Raw genomic sequence first — 19,051 nt, 5'->3', positions numbered from 1 at the left:
AATCCGGAAGAAAATAGACCTCTTGAATGGAGCAGTGGTGCATATTTACCTACGTGGGTAACTACTAAACTAACACGTATCTGTGCTGAATGGAGAAGAAAATCACTTAAATCTTTAAAGGTTAGCCCAACAGCTTGGGTATTCTAACCCGTGATACATCAGTCAATGGAGATATTTTACGTTAGTTCTATGGTTAGTGCGAGCTTGAAGCATTACCAATCATTATTTACAGTCAAACCTGGTTCGCCGTATTGGAAAGCGAGTGCTTTATCCCCTAAACCATTCCAGTTCAAAAATATCTCAGGTTTGAACCAGGAACCTTTACCATAACAATAATTGTAACAATTTGTTGTTTAATCATCTTTTCATGATTATTATTAGTGTTGTTTTCCCTTATCATCTTGACTTTCATTTTCTGTCAGAAAGAAACAGATTATATTAAATGCTCAAAAACAAACTAATATTACCGTGCGAATAGAATCAGCTGAAAACTTAGAAAGTTGAGAGATAAATAAAAATCTATTAAATCAACTCCCAACATCAATGAAATCATCTAACGATTCAGATTCAGATGTTGTTTTGTACAAATGGTTAATTCAAAAATGAAGTGAAGGAATGCAGATGAACTTAAAATATTTTATTTATTTGAAAAATAGACAAATATTAAATAGTTTTATTAAAATATAATTTAAAACCCACACAAAAGTTTAATTTTTTTTAAAAAATCGATATTCACTGTTTACTGATGAAAGTGACTTCAAAGATCAATAAAATTTATTTTTATCAACTGATTTCAAAAAGAAACAAAGGAGCACTATTATTTAGAACAGTGATTACCAACTGGCGGCCCGCGAAGCCTTTTTTTGTGGTCTTGAACCAAGATATATTAGTTGTCATTTTTTTGTGGACAATTTTCGTAAAAAATCTATATGGGTTTTAAATACTTTTAAGTTTTATATCTTAACAATTTGATATCTGTTGCAGATTATTTGTTTAAGACATAAATGCACATTAAAGTTATTGTAGCCAGAATTTTTTGATATGCAATTAAATATTTTCAAAAATCCACTTTTTATTTTAATTTGTAATTCACTACTTTTGTTTCGTACAACTAGATAAAAATCTGATAGTAATATTTAATGTTCCTTCAAACATAAAAGTGCCCTATATAAAATTTTGATAAAGTTGCGCCCCGCCGTTTGACTGGTATTTTTAATTGCGGCCCCCGGTCTGACGTAAGTTGAAAACCCCTGATTTAGAAGAATGGTGCAGATGTACTTTAAAACAAAATATCTTTATAATTTTTTAGGGTAAAGTTATTTTTAAATGATATCAGAAATAAATGTATAAAAACGTTGATTTAAAAGAAATTACATTATATTTTTCATTGGTGCAAATAGATTTTAAAAAATTAAGTAACTTTCATAATCCGAAGATTTCGATTATCTGAAGAAGGTTTGATCCAATTTAATTCGGATAATCGAGGTTCTACCGTACTTAATATGCATAATAAAAACGAAGAATAAGTATATCACTATGAAAAAAACTTTTTAATGAATAAATATTTAAAGTCACTTTTAATTAAAAAGTAGAATGACTTCTTCTTGGAACTTCTTCTTTAATCTAGCTATTTGAATATTTCTCATAATTTATGCTTTTCTTAAAGATAACCGAATAATATGCTTCTTGCAAGTCATTTACCTTTCTCCAAAAAGTTTCAGAGTTTTAGATTAGATGTCTGGAGACCAGATTGTCACATATGCAAATATCTGGGTTTTTTTTAAATTTAATTCTGGAAGAAATTACAAGCATATATAATGCCGGACGCGCCTCAGAATTAATCAGCGCCTGTAGCTGATTTTAAATAAGTCAATACCTCGAATTATGTGAGAAACTAAATTTTTAAAAAAATTCTTATAACTTAATTTTGGCGTTAAAAAAGGGAAAATATTTACTCTTCAAAGTTTAATTTCTGTTTTATTATCCGTGACAAAAAAGTGACTTGACTTGAAAATAGGGCCTTTAGAATCAATTCTAATCTTTCTATTTTAGTTTTTTTACTCAAATATTTTCCTAAATTTCGTGCCACATTTATGTTCCTTAAAGTAAGGATACAATGCAGTTTTGGGTTAATTAGCCTGTCTTGCTGTGTAAAAAAAAATACATACTTCAATTTCGAGACATTTTCTTCGTTTTTCTAGACGAACAATTATTTTTACAAACAAATTACTTTTTTGGATACTTTTTGAGGATAAAAATTTCGTCAAAAACGTTATATTGACATAATTGAGCCGCGATAGCTCAGGGGATAGAGCGTTCGCCTTCCAATGATGTGAACCAGGTTCGAATCCCAGTGATGACTGATCGATACAAATCCGCATCCGGCTTGCACTGAGCACAGTGCCGACGTAAATTATCCTCAGTGGTAGACGGATCACAGGTTAGAGTCCCTTTGCAGTCAGGCTAACCGTGGGAGGATCTCATGGTCTTCCACTCTATGCAACGCAAATGCAGGTTAGTGCCATCAAAAAGTCCTCCACGAACTCAAATTTCTCCTAATACTTGATTGTGTTCAAAATTACATAGCTACGAAGTTGAACATTAGGCGTTGTAAACTCAAAAATTGGGTCGGCTGCTCAAAGACGATAATCAAATGAAATAGTGACTTAATTATTAGGAAATAAAGCATGAAATAAATGTATTATGAGTACTCAGTTTCATCCAAAATATAACTGAAGGAATATTTACACAAGTTAACGTGCTACTGTCTGTACCATACATTTCAAATGGTTTTAACATCAGATAAAAACGCTGATGTAGAATCGGTCATGGCGTAATAGTGGAGGAAAAGAAAAGTATCATAGTCTTTAACTATTTAATTTACTACAAAAGATTAATATTACAGTAAATAAAATATTGTATGGTAATATTTTATGTAAAATGCGAGGAACAACAGGAATTCTCAGAATACTCTGTAATGACAAACGATTTGATGAAGAAGTTTTATTAAATATTTGAGAGTTTGTATTTTGTCAAAAATCACTGGAATTTAGGACAGAATGATTGTCAAAAATAACAAAATACAGCACCAGAACTGAAAAATCGTCAAATGATAATTTTACTTCAGAGAGTACTTTTTTTTAAATTAAATCACTTCATGCAAGTTTTTAATTTCATGAAAACAGGTAATCTCACTAGTGCTTAGTGCGGACCAGAACTAAGTCCTAAGGCACCTTAAAATGAGATTTATGAGATAAAATATAAAAGTAAAATTTTGCAAATTAGAATACTCAAAATTAGAAAATTTTACTTTTTAAAACAAAAATTCCGAATTTTCTAAAAAAAAAAGTAGTGCGTGGAGTCCCTCCACGCGGAGGAAGTTAAACTTCTCAACCTGCGACGTTAATTGTAGAAGATTCAGCAGTCGTAGAAGGATCACTAGTTCTATTCAACGACTCTTTTTCCTGCTCCGCTCGCTTCCGTACTCTGTAATATTGTGCATTTTTCCCTCGTGGACCTCTTGAATAAGTGGAAGTGCTTGTGGTTGCCTCATCGTCTCGTCCTGGAAAATATATTTGTATTAATAATGTATGTGAATGCGTCATAATGTAATTTCAGAAGAGAAAACCTAACAATCAATTGATATTCACAAGAGACGTACCTTGACATAACCTTAAATCCGTCGCATTGTCCGTGGGATTGTTTTCCCTCATTTTTTACAATTGTTATCCACTAAATTTGAAAATAAAAAATACTACCTTATTAAATTATATGTGCATCAAATCAAACTGAAATATTTATAGAAAAACAATATTTTTATGACTTTTATTATTTTTTTGCTAGTGAGAACCAAAACAATATGGAAATGAAAGAGGGAAAACTGGAACCTACCAAGTGATTTCCCGGCCAATAAAAGTGTAGCGTTAAACGTTTAACGCAACCTTGTTGGAAGTCGCATGAGAAGTATAACTTCAAAAATTAAAATCCGAGATTTTCTTTGACTGTTAAAAATACTTTAAAGGCTTTAGTTAGTATTAACCTAATTCAAAATTAAGCTAAGAGTTTTAAAGCATAACTTCGTAGTACTTGAAAATCCAATTATGTTAAAAAAAATTCACAGTGCTTTATTTTCAAATTCAGTATCAGAAAAAGCATCGACTCGGTATTATTTATCCAAATTTCCATTAAAAAATGCTCTCAAATGTATACATGTTCCTGTCAAATAATTTGAAAATGAAAAAATTTATTTTTTCCTCAAATTACAACGATTTTAAAACAATATAAATGCTGAGAGAGCTTTAATGAAGAAATCTGCATTCCATTTATCACAGCACTAGTTAAACTTCAACGTTTTAAGATAACAAAGTTGGTCACGTAAAGATATTTAAACTCATTAGTTCAAATGTCATTGGTAAGGATGCGGGCTGCATCCGAGAATATTTCATCCGTTCGTAAACGGAAAACTTAATTACGAAATTGTTATGAGATTCTCTCAAGATGTCACCAATTTTCAGATAACTTAGAATTTGAAATGGAGGTAATGTTATTACATTTAGAACTAATCAACCTCTTACACTCTGAATCATCCTTACGTCTGAATTCTATGAGATAATTTATGAAGATCGTGATACTCACCTGTCAGTGGTTACCTCAAACTAATTTATAAAACAACGAATTTGCATTCGGTTATTTAGATTGAATGGTTTAGACACTATTACTTGAATACTTTAACACTAACGATAACGATAAAAATGTAGGGCGCGTTTCGTTTGCCACTTCAATCATAAGGAACACCACTGTAAAACTTTTATAAAAATAAATTTTATTAATTTGATATAACGCCCCTTGCCGTCAGCCTAACCGTGAGAGGTTCTCGTGGTTTTCCTCTCCATGTAACGCAAATGCGGGTTAGCTCCATCAAAAAGTCCTCCACGAAGGCGAATTTCCCCCAAAATCTGATCCAGGAGTTCCCTTGTCTTCTGGATTGGGTTCGAAATTACAAGGTTACGGAGTTAAACATTAGTTGTATTACATTAGTTGTCCTGTCAGCTTGTTGAGGATTGGGAACGAATATTAATCCATTGTCCAAATTCTAAGCACGTTAGGGAGAATTTTTTTCATTCAAAAACCACCTATGAGTTTATAAAGCAGAATTGGTCAAACCCTGAAATAAAAAAGGGAATTGAGGAAATACTAAGAAATGTGTTTAGTAACAAGGCACCTCCCTGAATTCTGATGACCTCTTGCTGCCTATTGTTTGGAAGGATATACTTTAAATCTCTTATTGATTTAATTGTTATGGTTAGATTTTTACTTTAATTTTCTCCTAAACTGTTTTTTGCGTTTTAATTTCATGCTTTTTGTCAATCTCTGCCCCAATCTGATTTCTCATTGAATTTTTAATCACTTGTGTTCCTAGAGTATATATATACATGTCTTTTTTGTTTTAAAAAAAAAATTCCTGGAATTTGATACCTTAAGTACTGTTGCGCCAGCTGTAATTTTATTCTGAGTTTCAAACATCTTATATTTAACCATGAGAAATTGTTTCCTTTTATTAACTTTGCACCCCTACTGAAGGTGCGACATCTCTTCTGATTGATACTGTTTATTTTCTTTGTTATGTTTGTTTGTATTTAGTTTATTTCTAAGTAAAGCTATTTTCTGGACTTCATATTTAATATCCTCCCTATTTGTTAAAACTCTAATTTGAAAATTTTGAATATGTTTGCTTATGGGATTGAACAGTTGCGCGCACTTCGAACTTTCGGAGTGTCCCTGGATGCCCCCCTACGGGGGCGGGGCAGGGTTAAGCTAGTTATTAGTTGTCGTAAACCCAAAAATTGGGTCAGCTGTTCAGCGATGGATATAAAATAAACTACCTATATGAAGAGCCGGGATAGCCTGGTTGGTAGGGCACTGGGCGCGTGTCCAAGAGGTCATGGGTTCGATCCCTGCTGACAGAAGACTCCCCCCGTAGTGAATGGTGACTGATGCACGTTAAATCTGTCGAGTGTCACAATGTTCTCCGTGTTCCCTTAACATATCATATCTCTGCGGGGACTGATTCAGGAGTTTCCTTGCCTTCTGAATTGATTCAAAATTACAAGGCTACGGAGTTGAACGGAGTCGTGAGCCCAAAATTGGGTCGGCTGCTCAACGACGGTTATAAAATAAAATACTTATGTGAGAGCCGCAGTGGCTGGGGGAATAGCGACCTCGCCTCCCAATGAGGTGACCTTGATTCGATCCCAGCGACGACTGGTTCATTCCCCCCATGGCTCACACAGACCACAGTGCTGACGTAAAATATCCTCAGTGGTAAACGGATCGTGGGTTAGAGTCCCTTTGCCGTCAGGCTAATCGTGGGTGGTTCTCGTGGTCTTCCTCTCCATATAATGCAAATGCGGACTAGTTCCATCAAAAAATCCTCCACGAAGGCAAATTTCCATCAATACTTGATCTATTAGTTCCCTTGTCTTTTGGATTGAGTTAAAAATTACAAGGCTACGGAGTAGTACATTAGTATTCTTAAACCCAAAATCGGGTCTTCTGTTTAACGACGGTTAAAAAGTAAAAATAAAACAGTTATATGAAAAGTAAATCTTAAAAAGTCAAAAGTTAAACATACTCATATTATCTTGAAAATCTTGTTTGACACGAATTTTAATGGAATAAGTTCCTCGCAAACTTCAACTTGAGCTTTCTATGGAGGTAAGTATGAATGGAATAAGTTTCTCGCAAATTTCAATTGATCCTTTCTATTGACCTGAATATGAATGGAATAGTTTTTTTTTTTTTGCATACTTCAAATGACACATTCTAGTGACATGAATATGAATGGAATAAAGTATTTGCAAACTTTAATGAACACTTTCTATTTAGTTGAATATGAATGGAATCAGTTTCTCACCGACATCAACTTGCTCTTTCTAATGAGGTAAGTATGAATGGAATAAGTCTCGTGCAAATTCCAATTGATCCTTTCTATTGATTTGAATATGAATGAATGAGTACTCGGAAACTTAAAAGATGTTTTCATTTAATGTGAATATATATAGTATAAGTTTTTTTCCAAATTTTGAATAAAATTTTTATTGATGGATATATGAATGAAAGTTAATTTGCAGTTTAGCTGATTCTTTAAAATCTTTGAAGCACGATTTCTCATATTTTTGTTTTAATTGTTGTTTTTTTTTCCAAGATAAAGAAAATCAGAGTGTCTATCTATCTATCTATCTATCTATCTATATATATATATATATATATATATATATATATATATATATATATATATATATATATATATATATATATATATATATATATATATATATATATATATATATATGCACACGGTTTCCCCGAACGGCCCGCAACATTGAACATCTTTGAGGCTTCGAGTGAATAAGATTATTAATGAGTAGCTGGGGTATTCTGTTCCACTCCTCCAGAAGAGCTGTTTCCAGTTCTTGGAGGGTTTGTGAGGTAGTAGACGCCCAGCAATTAGTCTGCCTAGAATGCTACAAACATGCTTGACTGGGTTCATGTCAGGGGAATACACTGGCCAATGAATTCGTATGAATCCTTCATCCAAAAAAAACATTCACCAAGTTAGCACGATATGGCCTGAAATTGTCGTCCATTAAAATGAAGTCATCTCTAGTTGCTGCAATGAAAGTGACAATAGGTCTCAGGATCAACGACCGGTCAGAAATTTTTAAGAAAAATTAAAAATACAGTAAACAAAATGTCGAAAATATATAAACTGATTGTCAACTCACACGATCATATCCGTAAAGTGTCGTGCTTTCTAATATTGCATTAGCCAAAACAAACTATATCATTACAGCAGTTTTCGAAGCACCAACAAAATAAATAAATATTTTTTATTTATTTATTTCTTTAGATAGGTAGATAGACACATGCATATAGAAGAGCATATAAAATTTAAAATTTTGATTGAAATAGACTTAGAATACAAAATTTTCACATTTTAAATACTTCCTTCTGCATGATAAATCGAAATAAGCTTGTGAAAAATGAAATTTTGCTTCATTTTCACGTGCCAGGAAAAGAGTTGTTTTTCTTGAAGCTTAAAAGAAGTCTTAGAAAAGCGGAAACACCCATAATCCTATGAAAGCGAACGAACGCAAAAAAACAAATACATTAATCTTATGTCAGAGTTCGTTCATTTCTCATCCAGACACCATCCATCCAAGCACCATTTTATGTGTCACGCCAAGGAACAACCATCTTTTCAGAAGCTAAGTAGATACTTTATCAGAAGAATTCATCAATATCTGGAACAGTATTCGACAAAAAACGAATATACTATGTTCCTTCGTCAGCATATATACAGAATACAGCTTATTTATAAGAAAAGAAGGATTTAGCTAAATAATGAAACTACTTCAGCGTCTATTGCAGTTGTTCCCAAAAGGTTTCGCTAAAACCTTCCGCAAGAGAAGTTTAGAAGCCAGTAATGATTTTTGAAACCAGTAAATACATTAATATCCATAATTTATTTAATTTCTTGGTTATTTTTATGAATTCTTTCACGTAAATTGTTAATGATGAAAATAGCAACGCTGTAAAAAAAAATTCCAGCAATATATTGAATAAATTTTGAAAAGGATATACATTTGTAAAACCTGCATCAGTGTTTTCCATTGAAAATAAAATTAATAAACTCACTTCAAAATAAAGTTAATAAACTGAAGAATAAAACTACTTCTCTGAGAATCATTCCTAATTTTTGTAATTTTTTCAAAACCATAATTCAACTAATTCTATTCACTTTCAGCTTATGCACCAAAAATTAGACTTTAAACCGTTTTTGAAACTACTTGGCAAAATATCTAATTTGAAAACTTTCGTTGATTAAACATTGAAAAACGCTAGTTCTTCTCAGTATTTTCAGAAAAACTTGTAACCTCATTATTTAATATATTTACAAGTAATAATTTCGGGTTCCGTTACTGTATCATTTAGAGTTCCATGGATTAAAAAAATTAACGAAATAAATAAAATTAATAAACTTCGCATTAATATAGCCAAAGCAATCATTATATAATTGATTTTAAATCTTTTGTGTAATGTGATAAAACGTGCTTTATTTCTTCTTATTATTATTGTATTTTGCATATCACGGTATACACAGATTCGAAGGCATCAAAACCTTATAAAATACTCACTCTATTAATTTACTTCCATTGGATACTTGGAATTCGAGAACAACTGATTATGTCTAACCATGAGATTTAAATTAAATTTAATTGGATACCTGTCAGTGACGTCACGCGCGTATATCGCTTCTGAATCGACAAGTGCCGCGAATGACCTATGCCACTTTCTGGTATCCAAATATAGAATTCAGCCATCAAAAGCACTGCGTGTACTTCATAATTGTTGCCAACTTGATGGTGAAATGCCTGTTATTTTGTTGACCTGTTATGTCAGACGAATATATATGAGGGTTTTAACTTATTTAGGGACAACCCTGTCGGGAAGACAGCAAACAACGAAACCGAATAATGTCTCTTACATTATACGCAAGTTACAAATTGGCTATCATTTCCTATCTTACGCGCATGCGCAGCGTCGACAAGAACAGAAGCTCTCGGTCTAGTTTCATTGTGCCACGATATTAACAGAAACAGGAGTATGATAAAGAATGAATGTGCATAATACAGTACTGGGCGACAATATAATTAATATTTAATAAAATTTATGATTAATAAATATTTTCAACTAGTTGAATAACCGATCTTCATACCTGATGAATGAAAAAAAAAATAATCAACTAACCAATTTTGAACAACACTACGAAATCATTCGCAAATCTGAAAGGCCCTATTAATAAAGCTCAAATAATTTCAATTGTTCATCAATTTATTATTATTTGTTGCCCTACTTGGTAGTTTTAAATATAACACTTTGTACATATTTGGTACATATTACAGGGTCACCAAAAGTTGTATTTTTTGCGACAGTCGCAGCAATCAAAAGCCAAACTTTCAAAAATAAATAGAATTCTCATAAGACCTTTAAAACGCAATCATTTCTCTATCTGACGATTATGGTTTAAAATATTTATGTTGTTGTTGCTTATCCTCATAGATCTGACATTAGTCAGATCAACTCCAAAAAGTTGTTGACAGCCAGAAAGTCGATGACGAGAAGGGGATCGGAAATTATGTCCTCCCCGGACAGTCCGACACAATCAAGTATATGTTTCGGTGAGGCTGGTTGGATACAACATTTTTCACAAGTCGGGTAAATTTTTGTGCCAAGTTCGAATGTTAGACATTTTAGGTGACCAGTTGAGAATCTGGTCAAGGCAGTCTGGGAGCTTCGATCACAATTGATTCCCAGAAGGGTGTCAGGAGATGTTGTGGTGTACCATTAGTGCGTAGGTCTAGTTTGCCAGATTGATTTTTGTCTATATTTTTCATTGGAGTTCAGTTCCTGATAAGTAAGTGATGACCCGGTGGGCTTATCTTCCTCACTGCCCTCTTTGGCCAATCTATTTGCTATCTCGTTGCCTCCAATGTTAACATGTGATGGAATCCATCGGAGATGTACGTCATATTTAAAATATTTATAAATATAGGTAGATTTTCCTAAAAATACTAATTTGCTATCTTTCTTGCAGCTAGGAAAAACATTTTCTGAAACTGCGAAATATCCGCATTAGAATTCCTTATTAAAATTGAACCAATTATCATAATTACAGTATTACCAAAAATAATAAAGCGTCTTCGTCAATATTAGATTGGCGATTTTTACAGTTCCCCAAATAAGTACTTTTACTAAAATTATTTTGTTTTTCAGCAAACTTTTTTTTTGGTTTCCAATTATACGTGTTACCAAAATTAATTAAGCATCATTGGCACCAATAATGTTATTGGGATTATTTACGTTTCTTCGAAATGAAATAGCTCCATTTTTCCCATTAATTTTGCCTTTCAATAAATAAATCATTTTTTCTCAATTTATTTAGGGCTGAATTTAATTTTTTTTGTTTCATAAAAACAAGTTTTAAAGAAATTACTGTAAACAAAATAAACGCGTGATTTCAGATTACTTTAGATATACTAACTTGATAACGTAAAAATTCGAGCAATTTTTGGGATCGAGTGCTAAAATTATTTCTTGCAGACGCTGTAAATACTTCAGACCTATAGAACAAACAGTCCTGGAAATATAACAGCAACACACACATATGTTAACATCTCATTTTATTATAAAAGATAATAATAACTATACGTGCTAGCTACTGATCAAAATTTTATGATTACTAGGGGGCTGAGCCCCCTGCTCGCTAGAGCTCACTAACCCCCGAAAATTGCTACGCAATCTTATATGGTTTGCTTCGCAAACCAAGGTCGCTTCGCTCGCTACTAACTTATTGCTACTAACTTATACTCGCTTCGCTCGCTACTATACATTGCAAATGCATAAAATTATAAGAATTCAAAACAATCATTCAAATCCATATAAAAACTTCTTTTTTTAAAAAAAATTACATCTTGTTAGTAAATACTAAGTCATTAAAATAAATTTGAATTCATATAAATGACATGTAATTCGTTAAACCTATTAGAAATGTGCTATAGTATAATTCGTGATATAAATCAAAAATCGTCAAATAAATTCGTAATATATAAATTCGTGAAAAAAAGCGCTTTCGACAGAATACTAAAATAGAAATCTATCGACAAAGACTACTCACTTCTGCCTAGCTTAATAGTATGAGATTGCCGAAGCTGATGCTCTCTGGTTATTTCAGTTTCCGTTTTTAAAAGCGCTATATGTTGAGCCACCTCAGTAGATTTGGCATGTGACATTTTTAGCGGCAATCATTGGTCGATTCGCCGTGTAAGAGAAATAGCAACGTAAACAAAACAAAGCAAACGTTGCCACCGGCGAAAAAGAAATACAGCCAAAATGAGGGAGCCATGTAAGAGAATTATATATATTAGATATTTAATTCATTTAATATTAAGCAAAAATGACATTAAATTTAAATAATGAATTCATATCTTACTATTACTGTCCACATTTACTCTTCATTGGTAAAATATATTAAGATTAATTGATTTCCTGCAATGCCTTCATTTCCTAGCATGTTCAGTATTTTTGTAAATTATAAAACATGTCACTTGAATTCATTAGTATCTTTCTCTCCAAGTAAGTGTTTGATTTATTTTAACTAGAAATTAATTAAAACTATAATGCCCAAGTGAGTTTGATATTAAAGCAGAAAACTCTTTTTGAATCGACTATCAATAGAAAGAGGTAAAATGGATTTAGTTAATGCTTTCGTTTAGTGTTTCGAAAAATAAATATTTGATTACGTTTGACATTTAATAGGAAAATGCATAATTTATGTCGAAAATATTTATGAGTTTGATATTTACATTGCCAAAGAATCATTGTTATTCAAATATGTAATAGAGTTGGACAGGTTTCATTGAAAGCATATTTTAATATTCAGTGAAGTGATAAATAAAGATTGTAGAATACATGTTTTGGGAAATTTAGCAATGCTATATATCTTTTCTGACAGAAAAAAAAATAATAAAATTTACAATGATTAATTAATTTTCACCTATCCTATCTTTTTATTTTTGAGAAAAACTCTGAAAACACATCTCCTTAAACAAAAAGAAATACTAATTCTTGCAGCTCTACAGAATTTTTTTTTTAATTTCCTCATTGATATATTGATTATTGTCTCAAAGCATGTAAATTAGCATCCTGGAAATACATTCGAATATTTTAATATATTATGCAATATTATTAAGGAGAAGGATCGGTTTATCTACATGATAGTTGATTCTGAAAAAAAAAACTCCTTGCAAGGGTACAGGACCCATTTTTACCAATCATGACCCATTTTCACTGCATAATAACTCTCTGGGAGAGAGATTTTACACGTTAGAAAAATTAATTTTATTTTGTATTAGGAGTTTGAGAGCCGACTCAATCCTGAGTTTACGACTACCATTGCTCACCACCGTAGCCTTGTAATTTTTAACCCGACCCAGAAAACAAGGAAACTCCTGGATCAAACTAGAGGGAAACTAGCCTTCCAGGAAGACTTTTTGATTGATTTTTGTGCATTCGCGTTAAATGGGAAAGAAAACATAGGAAATCTCCCACTGTTAGCTGGACAGCAAAAAGACCATCCATCTACAAATGGAGATATTTTACACCAGCACTTTGGTCAGTTCAAGTGGGTGCAGAATTCATATCGACAAGCCATCGCTGAGATTCGAACCTGGTCAACTCATTGGGAGATGTGAGCTCTATCCCCTGAGCCACCTTAAGTTAGTAATTTTTCAAAGCTTAGTAATCCTCAAAATAGAACACATCGCTATCCAGTTGTCATTTTTCTGAAAATAGGAGATCTTCCCTTTTGATCTTCATATGATCAAAATATCTTGATCTCATAATTTTGATCATTTTGCATGCTTAAAATCGAAATATCTTGCTAGAGGATCCTTTGTATATATCAACCTTAATAAATATATTAATTTCTTCTAAGTTAATTAAAAAAGTTTAATATTAGAAATAAGTGTTTTTAAAAATGTAAGAATTTCCAGCTTCATCCTGTTTTCGGGAATCACCTGATGAAGGGAACTGCCCCTTAGATTTTCTTCCCGTTTATTTTTCACAATTTGATACGAGAAACTTCCCAATTAGGGAGTTTTTAATCACTTTTATGGGGTGCACTTTATTTTAGTCACAATTTCATGAGATTTCTAAAGTAAGAAAGAAATAGAAAAAGAAAAGCCATGTTTGTTTAGGAAAAATATTTAATAAAGGATAGTAGTTAATAATAATAAAAATATGAAATATTGAATATTCACAAAAATATTAAAAATAATCTCCTCATTCCTTCATTCTTCTTCTCATTTGAATGCTTAATTTTAAAGCTTAATGTAAAGCTTTGCATAAAGTTATAAAGCTTTTTGTATGCTTAAGTTTATAAGTATATTTAATTTATGTATAATATTTTAAAGAAATACTCGTGTTTTAACTTATAGTTCTGTATATTTATGTAACTGCAAGTTGCGCACTAATAATAAAAAGATGAAAAGTGGAAAATAAATAATTGTGTCTAGCGTTCGTTTGAAAGAACGGTTTTTTTTACACAAAGTTTTAAAATGCTACACATAAAACAGCATTGACAAAATTAAATACATACAACATCATACTAGTGACTACCAAGGTGTTATTTCATATATGCATACATTTTCTCGTCAAAAGTACTAGTATAGAAAAAAAAATTTACACTATATAATTTTTATACTGTACCGTTATTACAGTTCAGCTCATTGTTTTTCAATAGGTCGTTCACGAACCCAAAATGTTTGCGGCGTCCACGTTTTGAATGACTATAACATTAAAAGTAACAGGTAATAAAATTAACATTTCAAATCTTCAATATTTTATGAATTATGCTTAACATTTGGGTGCCAGTGTATCATATATACCAATTTAAAAATTGCCTTATTTAATAAATTATCATAATTTCGAAAATTCGTTTAAATAATCCTTCTTTCAATTGAACATCTAATTCTTCTAATTGACCATCTTATTCAATTGCATTCGCAGTTGGTTCTTCTACGACTGTTGATTATATCAGAATTTTATCGATTTGTTTGTTATTCATGATTTTATTTACAATAGTAATTTACATCTGCTATTGTAAGCTAGCAATTTTTTTTTCAAACTTATTTCTCAACTCTTGGAAAAATCTACATATTAAGCTCTAATGATTTTTCAGAAATCCTAAGCCTTATTGATTTCCAATTTTCCAAATTATTTCTGTTTCACTAGCAATAATTTTCTTTTTATTGATTCAATGTTTTAATAGTTTGATTTTCTTTTTCCAAAATACGAGAAATACTTTTGTATTGTCGGTGAATGACTGAACCATTAAATCCAACTTTTAAAATTACATGTTATTTATTCTCTTTAGTTCCTTTTCAGAGGAAGACGACAAAATAGCCCAATTAGAATAATGATGCCAAACAATTGCTGAAAACGGAATAAATATATTGATTTTAGTAAATTGCAATTTTTACTGTGCAGAAAATATTATTACTTTTTTAAATACATCAAAATTAAAACTACTATTCTAACTGAAACAGATTAAATATTTACTAGTAAACTTGAATAAAGGAAAAAATATCTACACATTTTTCCTGAATCTAACTATACATCAAAAGTTTTTGATGATATTTACCATTTCGTGCATTTTTATCAATGCGAAAAATCACATAATATTCACATTGAAAGTTATTTACTGATACAATAATATTAATATGAGACCAGTAATCTAAGCAGAATATCCATGTATATTTGCCTGTTATAAACAGCAAATTATGAAAAGAAATTACCAGCAAATTTGTCTCTCATTTAACTGTATTTAGCAGCAATGAAATTAAGCGTGGGAATTATCATCCTTTCTTAACATTATTACTGTTATTAATTCATTTTGAGTTTTGGCTATTCTTAAAAGTAAAACTGCGTCTCATTTACAGAGTTATAAATTAACTGTATATGTAACTTTCCATGAGAAAGAAAACTTTACAATTATATACGATAAATAAGTAACATTCCTTTTTTAATAAGTTGTAGTTATTTCTACAATAAGTTCTATGTAAAACTGTGTTCACTTAACTTATGCAATTAAAGTAATGATTGAAATACAGCTATTAAAACTCGAAGGCAATACTAAGAATTAAATTGTCCTCTGTTGCAAAATAGACTTTTTGACGTAACTAATTTTTATAATCAGCAACACTTAAACCCGAATTTCAAAAACAAGTCTGTAAATATAGTTGCAATTGTAAACGAGTTAAATTATTTAATTTTTATCTAAATAAAATCGGATAGTAAAAATATGGAGCTAGTACTGTATTTATGCAATAAAAAGGTTTAATTATATGAGCCAACTAAAAAATCATAACCAAATTAATGTGATAAAAATTCAATGAGAAAAAACTTTAATTGGAGTTGAATTGGCTGTTCAACGACGGTTATAAAATATAAAATAAAATGATGCCTTAAAACGTGGTAAAAAAACAGTTATTTTGTTAAATTTACTTTTCAGTTTTGTATTTTTGACTAGTGTGGGGTAATAAGATCTGTAAGTTTGAAAACCAGAATTTCTGGTTAACCGTTCGAATATGAACGAAAACAATTACCAAATAAATGGTTTAAAGACCATATATTTGGTTTTAATATAATCATATATTTGGTTTTTAAAGTGCAATAAATATCTAAGAACTTTTAAAATAAAGTTAATACAAGTATTTACTATCTGTTTAAATAAAGCAAGAACAAAGTAAGGTTTGATTTATCATTACAAATTTGTGTTTGAGATAGAAAATATTAAAAGTTTTTTAACTAAAAAAACTCATTTCCAATAAATTAATACGTTTCTTTCTTTCTTTTGTGTAACAACCTTTTTCTTTCTTCTTAGATTTGCTTTAAATTCTATTCATTAAATAGAATTTTTCGTTTTTTACGCATTTTGAAACGATTTATTGAATAAAAATGTGATAATTCCGATAAAAGAAGTGAGATGTTTTTTTTTAAATGTATAGTCATCTGTAACTTTTACTAACGAAAGATTTATCTTTTTTAATATTTTTTTACTGTATGCAAATCTAGTTATTACGCAGCTTCATTAACTATTAGTCGATTCATTTGTATTTTGATTTTTATTCACAAACCAAATATACTAAAAGTGCGCTTTATTATTCTAACTTTTTAGTTTATTGTTATTAATTCTTGTTATTAGTTAATTTTCTGCAATAAGATTTTTTTTTTTCATTTTAAATTGAAGTTTAATTTTTAAGCCTTTTTTCAGGATACTTAAAGTTGAGAAATATTTAAAAAAAATGGAAATACGAGGAAAAAAGTTATTGAAAAGTTAATCTAAATTAAACTGCTGTTTGTAGAAAATGCAACACCATGAAAGAATCATCAGAATCAAATGAAATTTAATGCAGAAACGACTTGTACTGATACAAATAAATGATGAAATTTTCAAAACAAAAGAAACAAATTAAGCGTCCGAAATCAGTATTTGGTGCAGCCACCACGCGCTGCAATAAGTGCTGCTATACGACGTGGCATGGAGTCAAACACATGTTGAATATCTGCTTGAGGAAGAGAATTCCATATCGCTTGTATGCGCAACCAAAGTTCGTCTTTGGAAACTGCTGGACGCGGATCACGAGTGAGACGCCGACCAACCATATCCCACACGTGCTCAATAGGCGACATATCCGGCGAATAAGCAGGCCAAGGAAGAAGTTGCATGCGTTGTGCTGAACAGAAGTCTCTAACAGTCCGCGCAACATGTGGGCGTGCATTATCCTGCTGAAAGATAGCTCCAGGGATGCCTTGAAGGAAAGGAACGACTTCGGGCTGTAGCACTTCACGGACGTATCTGTTGCTATTGAGATTACCCTCAATTCGTATCAAATTGGATCGTCCATGATACGAAATCGCACCCCAGACCATAACTCCGGGTGTTCGACCACTATGTCGTTCAATAATACACTCAGGAAGGCAGCGTTGACCGGCATAACGTCTAACACGAACACGGCCATCATGGGTCCACAAATTGAAGCGTGATTCATCTGAAAAGACAACTTGGTGCCAATCAGCTCGCCAGTCTCTGTGCTCAAGAGCCCACTGCCGACGCAGCCGTCGATGATCCGCCGTGAGGGGAATCCTGTATAATGGCACCCTTGCACGCAATCCACGGCGCAGCAGACGACGACGAATTGACGAAGCCGACAATTGTACACCTGTAGCAGTAGACCAATGTGCTGCCAGCTGCCTGGAGGAAGCTGTGCGATCATTCACCGCCATGCGGAGCAGGTGTCGATCATCGCGCTCTGACGTCACCTTCTGTCGTCCAGTGCCTGTTTTTCGAGTTGTTCGGTGCTCGTCGGTCCACTGCTTCCAAACTCGCATCACTGTGGAACTGTTCCGCTGCATACGAGCTGCTATTGCGCGATAGGAAAATCCTCCTTCTCGAAGGCCGATTATCCTCCCTCGTTCAAACTCCGTAAGTTGCTTGAATTTCTTATTCTTCCGTCGTGGAGGCATACTCAGGTCTCACTAAACGTTTGCCACTAACAAATAATCATAGACTATTTTCAACGTCCCGCTACAGCACTTTATTTATACGCTTTCAGCATCAATTCAGAGGGCGCTGCGCGCGCCACGCAAGCGCGATGGCTCTGAAACTTTATTAATTTGCATAATATCCTATAATTGACATTTGCTGCGAATTTCATTTGATTCTGATGATTCCTTCATGGTGTTTCATTTTCTACAAACAGCAGTTTAGATAAATAAATGTTCATTATTAAAATGAGTTTTATGCGTAAATTGTTTTGCAGAATAGAACTATTTAAGTGTTTTATTTTTGAAGATTTGTAAACCATTATTACGATTACCATTACCGTTACCATAATTACCATTACCGTATGCAATATATTTTCCTAACGAATTCTATGTCGTACTGAAATATTTAGAAAAGCAAAGATCGAATTTTTTATAACAGAGGTACAGTGCGTAAAACAAAAAACCGTCCATCCTGAATAGCTTTTGATCTAATAAAGGAATCTTCACGTTCTAGGACTAAATCTTAAAGGTGTAAGAGGGTGAACTTAATTCTAATTGAATTAGCGCAGACGATATTTTAAGCAACGAAATCAGACATAAAAACATACTTTCTCTGAATAAACATTCCTTTTTTTTTCGACAGATTCGGATATTAAATCCCTAAAATATAGGTCGTCGCCACCATCTGGGAAACAGGGTCATTACAGTTTGATCAGGAGAGCGGTCTGAAGTTTGAACCCTTTAACGTTAAAGTCATTTTTTCCTTATTTCGCAAATTAAGTTTAGTTGTTCTTAAAAAGAGGTTGTGAGCTAATAAAAGCGGCCGGCTTTAATAAACTTCAATTTTTTTTATTGATATTGCTTTATAAAACTAAATGGATTT

Source organism: Parasteatoda tepidariorum, chromosome 10 (assembly GCF_982258835.1).
Source record: "Parasteatoda tepidariorum strain Cologne lab strain chromosome 10, Ptep-v5.0, whole genome shotgun sequence".
In the NCBI taxonomy this organism is placed as follows: domain Eukaryota; kingdom Metazoa; phylum Arthropoda; class Arachnida; order Araneae; family Theridiidae; genus Parasteatoda; species Parasteatoda tepidariorum.
Note: the sequence above shows the minus strand (reverse complement) of the source record.